A 12,397-nucleotide genomic window follows, 5' to 3' on the forward strand; every position below is an offset into this window, starting at 1 on the left:
TGCCCCTGCCAGTCATAGGCATCTGCCTAGTTAATAAAGTGGAACAAATCAACCAATATTATTATATGTTGGTATAGAGGTGAACTATGAGAAATTTCAAAATAAAAGAAATATGTCACCTAATTTTGTTGTTTCTTCTTATTTAGTGCTTCTTATTTTTTTTAATATTTATTTATATTTATCTAATTTCTAATGACTTATTTTTTAGGAAATAATTATACTCATATTTAAAATTATATACTTTTTTTTTGGGAAATTTTGAATTTTTTACTGTGACGAAATCACAATTCAAATATATTTGTTGCACTCGTGTATAAAAAACAAACACATGTGCAATATAAATGTTTGAACCCTACCTTAAATTATTCTGTATATCTTGAAAATTGGTGTGATGTGTATTATGACTACAATGCATGCAATCATATAAAAACGATTAAGATTCCTACTATCTACATAGCAAAAATACAAATGGTACATTAGTAAATTATTTTTTGCCCCAATGTGCTGGATCTGCCACTGGTTGTGATATTTGTACTTCTTACTACTACAAAATTCTCATTTGGCGTTGGTCCAATGCATCAATAATCACTACTATAAAATGCATATTTCACAGTGATCAAAATACCAATTCGTACTACTACAAAATGTTAGAGAATATATATTATTCAATGGAAATATGGAAAAACCAAATACAATTATATGCAAAAATAAAATAGACAAGGCGTTTGATAAAAGTAATGTTACAATTCAATTGCTTAAAATACAAGTAAATAGAAAGATGTAAAAGAAAAAGAACAAATGAGAGAAAATAACAATAATAAGAACACAAACTCTCACACAACGAAAGTGTAGAGTAGTGGGGATCAACTTGAACAAGGTTCAAGACCTTTATCCAAAATCTTATTTCTCCTATTCTCTAAGCAATAAGGGATCTCTCAAGAAAATAACTCTATGGAATTAACAAGCCTCTATAGTGTATTTTCTAGCCAAGTGCTTTGTGGATAGAAAATTGTGTGTCTTACAAGTGAGCATTAGACTCCTATTTATAGAGTTTGAGATACCCTTTGAATTTCAAATTCTACCAACCTCGTGGTTGTTACCAATGTTTAATTGGATGTTTATGGAATCAAAATGAAAATTTGGAAGTTACTTGGGATGTTAAAACCGTTCGAATTTGAGAAAAAACAAAATTGGAATAGGTTATCAGCGCCCTAGGCCGCGACCAGGATATCAATGGCCGCAGCCACTGGCCTCTGTCTCCCAGGCCGCGACCAGGGATAATCAGTGGCCGCGACCACAGCTCAATTTCAGCTTCCAATTTTTCAGTTTTCCAAAAAATATCTCATTCTCTTCTCACATGATTTTGTAACATCCATACACCTCATGGGAGTTAAAAACATGTCTTCAACAACCATATTACATAATGGCTCTATGAAATTCAAACACAAATGTGTAACTCCCAATCTACACATTATTGGGTAATATTTAAGAATTTCGAATTTGTAACTCTCAATAAAATGTTACAAGGTGTGACAAATCATATTTTGTCACATTATTTAATCTAACATTATATTATATGAATTTAATCAATCAATATTATATTAAAATATAATTTTCCCCACTTGATTAAATAATCATTCTCTATAAAAATATTTGCATTGGTGCATAAAATAAAATGTCTTTCGACTTGAATTTTACCTTAATGTAATTATCACAAAGTTTGTTGGAATTTTGGTTGCCGAAACCTTGAACCACTATTCCTTGATAACAAATTGGTGATAGCACCTAAGGGTGGTGTCGTCCCTCATGAGAATTGAGAGTCATTCTCAAGAAAATTCTATGAATGGAATACGCACGTGGTCATTAACAGTGCAAAAGCAAGACTTTGAGATCTCAAGTGAGCATAGCAAAGGTGTGTGTGCTATCACCAATTTGTTATCAAGGAATAGTGATTCAATGCTTCGGAAACCAAAATTCCAACAAACTTTATGATACACACGTTTGCCATGCTCACTTGAGATCTCAATGTCTTGCTTTTGCACCGTTAATGGCCATGTGCACATTCCATTCATAGACTTTTCTTGAGAATGACTCCCAATTCTCATGAGGGACGACACCACCCTTAGGTCTATATACGTAGAACTCTTACAGTATTTTGTTTCCCTAAAATACTTGTTTTTTCAAGGTTTAGTTCTATTAAAAAAACCTTTTGGTTTTAACCCTCATTTTGGTAACACTCTAGTACTCATATCTCAGATGAGACAAAATTTTGAGTACTACTACTATTAACTTGATTGACTTGTTATTACCTATTGAACCTAATACTAGTTTGGTTACTAGTATTAAGATAGGTTACCATCAACCGTGAATCTCTTTAGGGAGTCTAAGTCCCATCCCTTGAGATGTAGAAATGATTCTATTTGAGTCATTATTTTCTCATGTGTGCATACTTAATCATTCTCTCATTATTTTATTCAAGCCTTGTTGCTAGCTATAGTTTGATTAAAATAGTTACACCTTTAAAATAGCGAGTTTGACCATAATCAACACCCCCACTATTTTATAATTCAATATCCAAGATAAACATTTTTCTTTAATATTAATTCTAGAAACCTCATTGTTTCTAAATTCTCAAAAAAAAATGTTTTAAATTGATTCCTTCTTGAATCAAATATTTTGCAAAAATAACTTTAAGACACCAAGCATGTCTAGAATTATTCATTCTATACACATATATTCAAAGTAATTTAGAATGTGGAATTTCAAATCACATATTTGATAGGATGACCAAATTAATCAATTATTGTAAACAAAACAAATTGATTTAACTTTGGAGAATCACCCCCACATTTCTCACATAGAGTGATAATATCATTTTTAATTAGAAATCTATTTATTTCTATTAAGTCATTTATCCTCCAAGATAAATCTAGACTTATAATTTCTAAAGTTCATCATGAATCTTTAAGCCACATGATAAACTCTCAATAGATCAAGATAAACAAGACCTCAATCTTAGTTTATTTTGATTTATTTACTTGCAAAAGCAAGACAAGTCACATTCACTTGGTTTGTTTTCTTTTTGTATATTTCACAAAATGAAATATGTAAGCACAAATACCATGTGAAAATTAATCACTAATTTTCACTTTTACTTGTCTAAATAATCTCAAAATCACTTAAACAACTTTTGTGCATTTTCTAAGAGTCTCTTTTAGATTCTTTTGAAAACATCACTTTGACATCCATTGATTTTCTAATCAAGATCAATTTTAAGATGTCAAAACACTTAAATCAAAGAAAATAAACCCTCATTGATTTATTTAAATACATTGATTTATTATAACTTAAAATTGGTTTTATAATTAAAAATGTCCTCTCATTGAGATTAAATTAATCATATCACCATTTTATTAGGAAAATTTGACTTTTAATGCATTAAGTGGTACTGTATAACAAAATTATACCAAGCTAAAAAAACATCATATTTTTATTCTAGTATTCTTTGGATTCCCAAAAATGCCCCTATCATAAATTTCCCTCTCTTTTTCTCTCATTGTCTTCTCCCTTTCTATCTCTCACATTTTCCCTCTCTATCTCTCAAGCTCTCGTACACAAAAAAAAAAAAAAAAGGCAGCTTAATCTATACAAATTTTCGAGCTTGGATTTTCAGGGAAAGTTGTGAATCCTTTCAAGGCAAGGACTTTGTTTTGGATTTCGGATGAAAATCATATGGGTAAGTATATATTTGTTATATGTAATGAGGAAACTTGTTTATCAACATTGCTTTTGCTATTTCAAACAGATCTGTGTATGCCTTCATGTTTTATTGTAATTTTTCACTGTCGGAATGGATTTTCGTTCCTTTCTTGGTTTTTTTTCTAGGTTTTTTGTCTGCCTCGATAAGACTCGATGGACCTCAATAAACCCCTCATTTGTTTATATTATTTTTCTACCTCGATATGCCTCGATGAGACTCGATGGTCCTCGATGGACCTCAATAAAAACCTCACATCAGGGGGAAAATGGCTAACTCGATAAGACTCGATGGTCCTCGATGGACCTCAATAGAGGCATAGAAATTAATTTCTGTAGTGTATGCCTCGATTGGACTCGATGGGATTCGATGGGTTGACCTCGATAGTTTGATAGTTTGACCTTGATATGAATCGATTTTTTGCTGTTTGATGTTGTAGTTTTAATTTTTGACCTTTTTTTTTTTTTTTGATACAGATTCGTCTGTTTCCATATTTGTTGCATTCAATGGTGTTTGGGAATTGGAAAATAAGGATTGGATTTTCAGGGATGCTGAAAATCAAGTTCTGCCTTTGGAGAAGGGTGTGACGTATGAGCAAATGCTTGACATTTTGTACGATGAGCTTGAAGTGGATAAATGTGTGCATGACTTGAAAATTGAGGTCCTGCACATGCCTATCACAATCCGTTAAACCTACCATTATAAAAAATGATAGGCATGTGCATGCATTCATTGGATTAGAATCGAAATCTGTAGAGAAGCTGATTCCTCAATGTGTGGCATTGATTAAGAAGGGAGGTATAAGAAATGCATCAGCCTCTCCCAGCGTTAATAAAGAAGTTCGATTTGAAGAGAACATTTCTCCTCCATGTCATGGTTTCAAAGGAACTCAAAGTGAGGTTAGAACATTTGTTCCCAAGACAAATCCAGACGTCATAGTCCATGATGATATCTCGGTTAAAGATCCGCCATATTTGCATGAAACGGCAGAGTACGATCCCTATGGCTACGATCCTTATGTCAACGATGATCCTTTGCTAATGCAACAGATCTTGGTGGGCAAGATATTAGGGCAGATTTGCCTACACATAGTTTAGATGTTATGGTAGCTGAGGAGCGCAGAATAGAAGATCGACAAACACCTAGGACCAGCAATAGTCGTCCAGGTCCAAGTAGAACCGATGATAGCTTTAGATGAAGTTTTCTATTGGACTTAGGTGAAGATCGTAGAACATGGAGTGCTCCCATGTTCACCCAAAGAGGATATAGAGGCCTCACATCAACATCATTCCTCAACCAGCAAAGCTTCAGGAGAATTGCACCTTGGCAAGTTCTTTCAGAACAAGCTTGAATTGATAACCAAAGCATCCATATTTGCGATGAAGAATAATTTATGTTTATGGTGAAGAAATCTAGGACTGATGTGTTGTATATTACCTGTAAGGATCCTGATTGTGGTTGGAGATTGAGGGGTAAGAAAAAAATGCAATCTGAAATGTTCGAGATTACTGTATACAATGAAGTACACACTTGCTCACAAGAAATTCGAGATAAGGACCACTGTCAAGCATCATTGTGGGTTGTTGGGCACCTAATCAAGAGGAAATTTGCTACCGATGGTACAAGATACATGGAAAACAACATAAGGGAGGACATGAAGCACCATTTTGGGGTCGAAATAAGCTATGAGAAGGTGTGGAGATGCAGAGAAAAGGCTCTTATGTATGTCAGAGGGACACCTGAGGAATCATACTCCAAGTTACCTGGATACTTGTGTCAGTTGGAGCATAAGAACCCAGGTACAATTACTAATTTTGTAGCAGAAGATGGTCGTTTCTTGTATTGCTTATTTTCCCTCGGTGTTTCTAGGCGTGGTTTCCAGTACTGTCATCCTGTAATTTGTGTGGAGGGCACATTCTTAAAGAATAAGTATGGTGGCCACATGCTCTGTGTTGTTGCGTTGGATGCAAACAACCACTTGTTTCCAATTGTGTTTGCGTTGGTGGACAGTGAGAACCATAACTCTTTCACTTATTTCATGAGAAAATTGAAGGAAGCCATAGGGGACGATGAGAACCTTGCTTTTGTATCGGACAGGCATAAAAGCATTAATCATGCTTTGGAGCTTGTGTTCCCAGATGCTTATCACGATGCATGTTACCATCACATCTGTATGAATGTGGTGGCAAAATTCAAAACTGACCATTGTCAATACATCATGGGGTGTGCAGCGTATGCGTTTCGAAGAACGGAATTTAACAAGTTCTTTGACAAGACTAAGGCAATTGATCCGTCCATTGCTCAATATCTTGAGGGAATTGGTTTTGAAAGGTGGAGTAGCGCTTATTTTCTTGGTAACCGATACAATATCATGATGAGTAACTACGCAAAAAGCTTTAACAATAAAACCAAGGAGGCAAGGAGTTTTCCAGTCACCACTTTTCTTGAATTCATAAGATTCACTCTTCAGTCTTGGTATGCAGATAGACGTCAAAGAGTTGCAAAAGCAACAACTGTGTTATCACCTAAGATGGAAAAGAATTTGAAGCAAATAGGTGATAAAGAAATTTTCCTGGATGTCCAAGTCCTTGGTCATCATGAATTTCTTGTGGTCGATGGTAATGGTGATGGTGAGGTGAACTTGGCCACAAAATCATGCTCTTGTTGCATGTTCCAAACCATTGGGATACCCTATGTAAATGTTTTTGCTGCAGCCAGAAATTAAGCATAAACATTTACTCATTGTGTTCCCCTTACTATAGAATCGAGACATTGAGGGACACTTATAAAGATACTATTTACCCTGTTGGGAACGAGGATGAATAGGTAATCCCTGATCACATCAGAGATACGGTTTTCAGCGTCCCCGTTGAGAAAACCCCTGTAGCAAGGTCCAGGAAGCAGAAAGTGGGTAGGCAAAAGACAAACCGTTATGCTTCACGCGGGGAAAAGATCGTCAAGCCATATAAGTGTAGCAGATGTGGTGGTAGTGGGCACAATAGGAAGTCATGTAAGGCTAGGATTTAAAAATTTGTGTTATGCAATTATTCAATTGATTTTGCTGCATTTATTATATTCAGTACTTCTTCTAATACTTTGTTGGTTTTGATATAAATATATGCATTTATTATTATGACTTTATCGAGGCAGATTTTGTTAGTATTATTTTTTAGCTATCGAGGCTTATCGAGTTAGTTCATTTGACCCATCGAGTTTTGTCAATTTAGTAGTTTTTTATTTAATAATTTTTTCAAAAAAATAATGTTTGATAAAAAACAATATACAAAACTAACTATATGTGTAACGCCCCAACTCCTGGGACCGTTACAACTTGGTATCAGAGCGAGCCAAGGTTTATGGTTCCTGAAGACAAGTTGGGCATGTACACTCATCACTGAAGATAGCTTCACTCAAGGAATGGTAACTATTTCTGTAGCTATGTGCATAGCCGTTTGTATAAAATGTGAATGCTTTACCTATACATTGTATTAGGGAGCATGAGATTCTGATAGAGCCTGGCTCTTGACTATATGATTATATGCTCCATGAATATATATATATGTATATATGACTGTGATCATATGGTTACCTGCTCTGTGAATATATATATATATATATAATTGTGTTATTGCATGCTGGGGTTAGAAGCATGGTTTGAGTATCGGAAGAGCAGGGATTATGAGTAATGTATGAATGTCATGGGAAAAGCCCTTGATATGGTTATTGTGACTAATAGGTCAAGTTATTGACTGCAGATTGATTCAGTAGGTTTATATTCAAGGCAGATTATGAGGCCTGGTGATAGTTATACAGGGGCTGGGAGTTACAACCAGGGTATCAGTTCTTCGTCTGCATCTTTGAATGTTCAGCAGACTCTTACAGATTTGCAATTAAAATTGCAGAGACAGGAGGAAGAGATCAGGTATCTGAAGCAGCAGCGGAGTCTGTTGGGTAGTACCTCTTCCTTTGCTATGCCAGGGGTGGCATCAGTTTCATCTCAGCCTAGGGTTGAGAATAGATGGGAATTTCTCTGTGGAAGATTCCTGAAGTTTTATCCTCCAGTCTTCGAGGGAGGCCTAGATCCATTCAAAGTTGAGCAATGGATGGGTATGATCAGCTCCATTCTTGATAGTATGGGACTGGTAGGTCACAATAGAGTGATTGGTGCTACATGTGTACTGCGGGATGATGCCCGGACGTGGTGGGAGGTAGTATCACAGACTCGAAACACAGCTGTGATGGACTGGAAAGAATTTAGGCAACTGTTTAATGAGAAGAATTATTGTGATGTGGCTAAGACCGCTAAGATGAATGAGTTTTTGAATCTTGCTCAGGGTAATGCATCAATGACTGAGTATGTTACTAAATTTGATGAGTTGGCCAAGTTTGCCTTAGACATGGTACCCACATATGTGGCTCGGAAGGAAAGGTTTATTCAGGGGTTGAATCCTGGAATAGCTCAGGGCATTAGAGTTGCCCCAGTGTATGAGGTCTCTACCTGTGCTCAGGTGGTTGAGAAGGCTTTTACTGTTGAGAGTATAGTAGTTGGGCAGCAGGGTGCTGGAGAGCATGGAGCTCAGGTAGTGGTACCTCCACTTATTGGAGTAAGTAGGAATGAAAGCTGGAAGACTCGTCCAAAGTGCACTCGGTGCAAGAGGCATCATCTGGGAGAATGCTGAGCAAAGGCATGTTTCTTATGTAGAATGGTTGGGCATCTTAAGAAGGATTGTCCAAGTCTAAGAGAGCTTAAGCAGAAGAGGATAGACAGCTCGACTCCAGCTCGAGTGTTTATTCCAGGGCAATCAGAGTCTGAGACTGAGACTAGTTCCTCGGGGATGACAGGTCAGTCTTCTAGTTCTGAGTTTTGAATTATGCTGTTTGGCTTTGGCGCCATGTTGTTCTTTTGTTGGTATGTGTATAGAGAAGGGTATATGGATGGTATATGTGGATCACACGGTTATGTTGTGATGGGGAAAAGTAATACGGTATTGGCAACTGAAGAGATAGGTTGAGTTATGGCAAGGACTCATCGGGGACTTTGGTAAAGCTGGTTATGACAGGCTTTGGTTTGATCCAGGGTTTGGATTGGTTAAGTAATTAAGGAGTAGTCTTGAATGGCAAGGAAGGTGTAGTAACTCTTGAGCTTGTGAGCGGAAAGTCTTGTGACAATTGGCACTGTGTATGGATTTGATATGTTTATGATACCGGATGTGAGAGCTGGAGTTTGTGCATAGAGGTGCATGGAACTCTTAGCCAGTGTGGTGGATACCACTTAGATTGTGTTAGCGAGATCAGGACAGACTGGATTAGTCTGTGGGTTTTTAAATGTGTTTCCAAGCGGTCTGCCAGGCCTTCTTTTTATTAAAAGAAGATTAGAATGGTGACTGGTTTAGTGCCAGAAACAGAATGAGATGTAAGTATTGTTTTGAGTGGCTCAGTGGAGTTAAAGAATTAAAGAGTTAGTTGCTGAGTAAGATGGAATCCTTTAAGGTGGATCTTGGACCTAGTTAAGACCAGTTAGAGACCAGAGTGAGAAAATCATGTAAGGGATTGTGCTAGTGTTAGATTGGAGCACTGTGAGTGCTGAGCATATCTTGATGCTAAGTGTTTGTGCATCAGGTTGATAGTGCATTCAAGGGTAGACTTGAATGGGATTTATGATCGTCTTGGACGATGGAATAGTGGTGTTTTCTCTGCGGAGAATTTCCAAGAGTAAAGAGTGCCTTGGGGACAGGAGTGTCCATGGATAGTAAAGATATTTCAGGTGCCTTGGGGAGAAAGTGCTGGGTCTTTATAGACCAGGATCAATTTGAGGATTGTTATGACATCCTAGTGACAGAGAAAAGTGATTGTCTATGCAATATGTTGATTAAAGAGTCTGACCAGAACTAAGGTAGAGTTTCCAGTGGGCCAGGTGGCCAGTTTATTGTTTGAGATTATTATCTCAAGAAAGATAAAATGAAAGGTGGTTAAGTGAGCCACAGACAGGCAAGATTGAATGGAAAGCTTTAGCTGGATTAGCTAAAGGTTGTTTGGTGACAGACATGAGTTTATGGTGGTATAGGGATCGGACTTGGGATCCGATGGATATCGAGAGAGAGATTCTGAATGAATCTCATGTTATTCTTTTGTTCGTTTCATTCAGGCATCGTGGAAGGGTAACATGATATGGAGATTTTATAGTGATGGCCTAAGATGAAGAGACATATGTCGAGGCGTGTGTAAAGCTCTTACCTGTTAACAGGTCGAGACAGAATATCAGGAAACAGCAAGGCCATTATAGCCTTGAGTATTTCATAGTGGGAATAAGTGAGCATCGCGATGAGTTTCGCGGTGGGATTCCCAGGTTGAAGGATCGGTGTGAAATGGGTATTAAGTCATTGTGGACTGGTAGTCCAAGTGAGTTCATTTTATCAATAAGGATAGGTGAGTAGTACGGCAGATCAATATTTGAGTCTCCTTATGAGAAGGATAGATAGCCTTCGTGAACTCAAGGTCTATCTTATCAGATGAAGACTTTATTGTGACTTCCAGGTCTTGGAAGGGTTAGAAGGGCGATGAGTATGTAAATGGAACTCGGTATAGTTTATCACTCTCAGACTGGTGGTAAATCAGAGAGAGAGGGTTATCCAATTATTATTGGAGGAACATCTTATAAGATGAGTGAGGTAATATATATATGTCTGGATCCTGAGGTGGATCAGGGGATTTATGAGGATGCAGGAACTTGAGTTTTGGTTGCTCATGTCTCAGAATAGACAAAACAGTGTTATTGAACTGGAAAGTAGAAATGTGGAGTTCCGAGTAGGAGAATGTATTTTCTCTAAGGTATCACTATGGGAAAAGGAGTGAGGAAACCCCAGTTTAAGCTAAGCCCTAGTTTGTTTCAGCAGATGGATCTTGAATGGGTCTGAACAGGGTGACTCTGAATCAGTTTTTCTTTTGGCATTGGTAGTTGTGTACAGTGAGTTATGTACTGCCATGCAGTGAACATGGGTTAAAGGAACCTATGAGTTGGATTGTAAGGATCTGAAGGTTAGGTTAAGTATTCCGGTAAGGAATAGCCAATTCAGATTGTGACATAAGTAATGAGGTTCTGTTGAGCAGAATGTACCTTGGGTTAAGGCAAGGCTATAGAAATACTGAAGTCAGGAAATGACTTCAGGAACATTTATATCCAGTGAGTGGAGTTCTGGTTCCGAGTTGTTGAGTAAATTTCAAGGACGAAATTCCTGTAAGGAGGGGATAGTTGTAATGCCCAAAATTTCCTAATAAGGTTTAGGACCTTGATTAGGAGGCCGGGAGGGCCATAATTGATTTATTATAGTATTTAATGATTATATGCACGTTTACGTGGATTATATTATTATATGATGGTGAATGCATGCATATGGGCTCATATGTTAGTTATGAGAGTAATTTGGTAATTTGGCCACTGTGGGCGTAATTGTATATTTTGGGTGCGTGATTGTGATTAATTAATATAGCCACATTATAAGGTGGATTGGTTCGAGCTAGTCGACATGAGTCGATCATGAGATGTAAATGTTCGGTCTAGTCATAACGGGTTTAAGTTCGGGGCTCGGGGTGAGTCTCGGGGTGAATTTAATGATTAGAGCATTACCGGAAATTAAAGGGTAATGGGATATGGATTATTGGTGTTTGAGGTTACCGAGAATAGCGGGAATTGGAGGGTGTTAATTGTGATTAATGAAATAGGTGTGAAAGGACGGTTTTGCCCTTGGTGGTTGTTAAGGTTTTATTTTAGACCTAAGGGCATTTAGGTCTTTTTACCCTAAGAGATATATATATCAACCATTAAGGCTGTGGAAGAGTAACAAAAAATAGAGCCTCTCCTCTTTCTCTCCCGACAGATTTTCTTCCTCTTTTCTCTTTGAATTTTCGAGCTCAGTTTGAGGAATTAAGCCAAGGAACCAAGCTTAGCCAAGCTAGAGTTATGCTCCACCATTGAAGAGGGTGTGTTGCTGAAGTTGAGGTGAGTTTCTAGCCACTAGAACTCTTGGTTTGCTCTGTTTTCTTAGTTAAGTTCCAGCTGGTTTTTGGGTTGGAAACTTGGGAATTGGTTGGAGTTTTGGCTAGGGTTCTTGGGGTTGTGGTCCCTAGGACATGTGGAGATGGTATTTGGGTTCATTTGGGAGTTAATTTGATGTTTGGAAGCTTTTGGATTGGGTTAGAAATGGTAGAATCGAAAGAAGGAAAATCTGGGAATTGGCTGGCTGAAGATAGCGCTACAGTGCCCAGTATAGGGCGCTACAGCGCTACCTGCAGGGAGGCTGGGCGGCTTGAGGTTCTGCCTTGAGCACTGGGGCGCTAGAAGGGCAGCGCTGTAGCGCTACCCTGTTCCCTCAGAACCCTGTTTTGGGTGTTTTTAAGGGCTTTTGGCTTGGGGTTTCAATCCTTAAGGCCCGGGATCGAATCTACTCACTATGTGGGCATGTTTCGAGGTCCCGAGAGTGGGGTTTAGGTTAAGACCCTATTTTTGATAATTTTCATTAATTGGAGGTTATTTTGGTTATGACTAGGTGACCGTTAAAGGGTTAAGGTTCGATCGTCCTCAGGGGTCGTTCTTGTTCTAACTCCCACTCGAACCGGAGGTAAGGAAACTGCACCCTGTGTATG

This window comes from Humulus lupulus, chromosome 3 (assembly GCF_963169125.1).
Source record: "Humulus lupulus chromosome 3, drHumLupu1.1, whole genome shotgun sequence".
Taxonomy (NCBI): domain Eukaryota; kingdom Viridiplantae; phylum Streptophyta; class Magnoliopsida; order Rosales; family Cannabaceae; genus Humulus; species Humulus lupulus.